The sequence below is a fragment of the Globicephala melas genome, chromosome X (genome assembly GCF_963455315.2).
Source record: "Globicephala melas chromosome X, mGloMel1.2, whole genome shotgun sequence".
NCBI lineage: Eukaryota > Metazoa > Chordata > Mammalia > Artiodactyla > Delphinidae > Globicephala > Globicephala melas.
This window is the reverse complement of record NC_083335.1, coordinates 71,731,010-71,735,673: the sequence shown is the minus strand read 5'-3', so window position 1 is coordinate 71,735,673 and position 4,664 is coordinate 71,731,010. Positions and strand designations below refer to the sequence as shown.

The following is a 4,664-nucleotide window of genomic DNA, read 5'->3' as shown; positions in this document are numbered from 1 at the left end:
AGCTCCTTTCTAAAGTACCTAGATAACAGTATCTGATGCACATTTCCTGAGTTGTTTTACACATGTAACCCCCCACCACCACCACAAAATGGAAGATGTTAACTACTTGCTGACCACGAGCACATAGTCCCTAGGCCTCCTGCAGCCTAAGGAATGATAATGTTAACCCTTGTGACACTGCCCTGTTACCTCACCATCAACAAGAGAACTGTCCATAAGCTGATCACATACCCTGCAACACCCCTCCCTCACCTGGCATTTAAAAATACTTTGCTGAAACCCTTCAGGGAGTTCAGGGTTTGGGGGGCATGAGCCACCTCTCTCCTTGCATGGCCCTACAATAAACATTTCTCTGCTCCAAACTTCAACGTTTCAGTTTGATTGGCCTCACTGTGCATAGGGCACACAAACTTGTGTTCAGTGACATACATACATAATTATCTAAGTCATATAGAAAAAATATATATATACTATATATATATTTATTTTACATATCAAAGAAAAATGTGTATTTATTCATTGCATATATGCCACTAGAACATAGGCTCCATGACAGCAGGGATTTCATTTTGCTCACTGCTCTGTCTCTAATGCCATAAATATTGTTTTCATGGTAAACAGTGAATAGATGCTTGATGAATTGATACACTAGGTTTTTTTTCTGAGCTAAATATCCTATCTGCTGATTGGCTTGTCAATTCTTATTCCAGCACTACATTAATTTGAGTCATCTAGCTTTAAAATTCATTTTAATATCTGATAAGGGAAGCTCCCCTCAGTACTCTTTCAAAATGTTCTTGGCTAATCCTATTATACTTCCAAGTAGAACATTAGTATAGTTTTTTCAAGTTCCAAAAATATTTTAAAATATGTTTTTCATTATAAATTGTTAAGGTGTGTTAAGAGTTTCAAAACAGGCAAAAAGAAAAGTATAATATACAGTCTACCTGTTGGGAAGTCAGATTTCAGGTAACTGTAATCAACAGTAAAGAGAAAAAAGGCTTCTAATAAGCCCCCAAGATAGTGACCTTAATGACACAGCTTTGTAACAAAATCAGGTAGGATGGTACAAGAGTGAAAGGCTTGGTCATTTTCATCATTTATTAATCAAACATGTGTGATAACTATTAGAAACCATAATCTATTAAAGGAACTCCTATAAGTCAGTAAAAATGGTGAGGAACTCTAATAGAATAACTGGCAAATATAAACAGGTATTTCATAAAAGAAAACTCACCAAAACTAAAAGAATATGAAAAGATGCTCAAACGCATTAGCAATTTGAAAAATATAAATCAAAATAATGAGATATCACTTTATAGTAATCAAATTGGCAAAAATTAGAAAGCTGAATAGTGACAAGAATTGGGGGGTGGTTGGGCAAGATAGCAGCCCTCATTCACATAGTAGGGATGCATGCACGAGGATGTTCATTGCAGAGTTGTTTGTGATGTTGGAGTATTAGAAGCAAACTAAGTGTATATCACTGAAAGAGTGAATAAATCAAATGTGGTAGATTCAGAGTATGGAATATTAGGCAGCAGGCAAAGCAAATGACTAGGTATAGCCATGGAAACATGGATAGATATTAAAAACAGTGCTGAGTAAGATATTAAAACAGTGCTGAGTAAGAAAAGAAGAAACAGAATGAGATATATATTTTCATCTAGATTGCTATAATTATTATAATTTTGTTTTGCTTACTGCTGTATCTCTAGTGTCTTAAATATTAGTTGCATGGTAAGCACTGAATAAATATGGTGCAATACAAGTTATACAAATTTTAAAATAAATGTATACACAAAAATTACAAGAACACATACATAAAAAAGAATAAATCAAACACAGAGTGGTATCCTATTGGGGATGGGGATGAATCTGAAACATAATATTGCTTAATAAATGGCAACTATCATTATTATTACTATTATTATTATTAATACAAAAGAGCCCTTCATATTATTACAAAGCCTCTTATTCAAGCTTATTAGCCTTTATTAACACACAACTCTTAAAAGTTTTTATCCTTTTTCCTGGTAAGTGCTAGATTAGACAAAACAAACTAGAAGTGGGTAGAAGACAATGACAAGCGACATGTATGAAAGAAGAGAGACACCAGAAAAGACAGATAATGCATGCTAATAAGGATGATCCTGCTCAACAAGAAAAAGTTAAAAAATATTTGATATTTTCTATTTTTAAAAAATCTAGATTTTATAGCTAGCATTCAAAAATCGTTAGAATGATTTCCCCCATGAAGTGAAAATCATCAGTTCATAAAATATGTTCTTGTTTCCCAGCAAGGATAGTTTTAAGGCCCAAAATATAGTAGTTGTGAACAAGAATTGTAAAATAGTAAGATTAAATTGCCTTTAAAAAGTAGATTTTGCACCTTCCCAAAAGCTTGCATATAGAAGCTGCAGACCAAATGGAGCAAGAAACTTGCTGACATTTCCTCAAATTCAAATATAAGGACAATCCAGTGAAACACCACTAGGAAATAAAGAAAGGGATGGGTTATTTCCAAAATACCAGGGATGGGGGGCTAATTTTGTTAACATTGATTACGTTTTAGCTTCAATTTAGAAACCAAGCTCTTTTTATAACCAGGAAAACCTCTCTGAGAGGTTTAGGCTGCCATTTAGTAACTTAAATCTTAATTATACCTTGCCTACTCATTTTAAGTTTTACTTTGCTTATAAGCCAGGGAAAACAACATCCACAGTTTGTTTATATGAATTTGTCTTTATGTGTATTTCAATGTTAAAGTTATAAGAAGAATGGAAATGCGATTTTCTCTCATTAATAATGATCATTTTATAATAAATACTAACCATCATTATTACTATTATTTTGAAAAAGGACAAGCATGGTAGAAAGAACAGGAAATAATGGATATAATTCTAGGTGAATCTAAAGCCCTTCTCCCTAAACCTCTAATTTACCATTTAAAAATAAAATAATTCTACAATCATTCTACCATAGACTTGAATACAGAATACTGTCCAAATTACTTTTCCCCTCTTTGAAGATATTATTTTTCTTTAAACGAGCTCCTCTTTAACTAGAGATGTATGTGTTTTCCCACCATAAAAGGATAGAGGCTTTTATTAATTTTCTATATATCATAAAAACAATCTCTGAACACCTTTATAGTTTAGAATTTAAAAGTATAATTTTTCAGTTATCCAGGGTGTATTAACTTGAAGCCTGTAAACGCAATGCTGCTACACATAAAATCTGAGCCAGATCCACAATTATCTTCTAGTTTTCTCCTATTGTCTAATAACATGTACACCAATAAGAATGCTAATTAGCTAACTGCCCACCTTAACAGTTTGGAAAACAAAGGGAAACACAGAACAGAAATGAGACAGTACTGTATAGAAGTTATAATGAAACAGAGAAAAGCTAAGAAAAATGACCAGATGCTGAAAAGAAGAAAGGTAAGTTCTTTTCCTGATGCTGCTACTTCTCTACTACAGGTAATTTATAGCAACTAGGTCTTTGTAAATTGTTCTGTTGATGACACTGGGAAAGACACAAACAGCAATAATTTGGAAAGTCAATTCCAAGCTACCCAAGTTGCTGGAAAATTCTTTGTGTGGGAAAAAAGCCTTCCATAGACAACGTAATCTGAGCTGGTTTGATTAAAAAATGTGTACCTTTCTCTGATTGTAGTATTATTGAATTTTAATCTGCTTAGGTGTACTTGCTAATATAAATTTTGGGAAACCAGAATAGACTGTGGTAGATGAAGGTACTATAACATCATTAATTGCTGTCTTGTCATCTCTCCATTCACACATCAGTGAAAAAGCTGTACAGGCTCTCAGAAACATTGCAGGTAATGGTTTGCTTCCAATGATTTCATTATCAAGAATGGCAAAATAAACACTTCGTTAATTCTACTTGTATTGATAGTTATTGATTTGCCATCTTTAGCACATGGTTATTTATATAGTCGAATCTGGACACTTTCAAATCTTTATTATAATAATATGCTATTCCCCCTTTAGATGCTATTAAGCAAATTCTTCCTACTTTTGCATCATGACTGTTGAGAAGTATTTAGAGATATTTGCTGAGCTGTCCTACCTTACTGATGGTTCAATGAACTAACTGACATAGTCAAAAAAACAAGAGTTTTGCCAAAATTTGTAAAATTTCTAGGAGCTGCTGAACAGCCAATTGTGACTCCAGCCTTAAGAACCATAGGAAATACCACCAATGGGACAGATGTATAAGTTTAGAATGTAATAGATGTAAGGCACTTTCAGTTTTTCCTTTTTAACTGCCAACATATCTATAAATATTCATTCATTCAACCCAAATAAAATATGCATTTACAATATGCTAAATAATAATTCAGACACTGAGGATTCAACAGTGAACAATACAGATAAGCTCCTTATACATTCAACTAGGAGAGATGAATAAACAAGTATACCTGTAACTGTAAAGATATATCAATTTTTCCATCTTCTTTTTCATAAGAAAAGTATATGTAGAGAGACCTTCAAGATGGAGGAGGAGTAAGACATGGAGAGCACCTTCCTCCCCACAAATACATCAGAAATACATCTACATGTGGAGAAACTCCTACAGAACACCTACTGAATGCTGGCAGAAGACCTTAGACTTCCCAAAAGGCAAGAAAATGC

The 4,664-nt window shown here is 33.3% G+C and overlaps 1 pseudogene; it reads left to right on the top strand.

Moving 5' to 3' along the window:
- The first annotated feature begins 3,290 nt into the window (after positions 1–3,290).
- LOC115849564 (importin subunit alpha-1 pseudogene) lies at positions 3,291–4,247 on the top strand (annotated as a pseudogene).
- Positions 4,248–4,664: the final 417 nt, after the last annotated feature.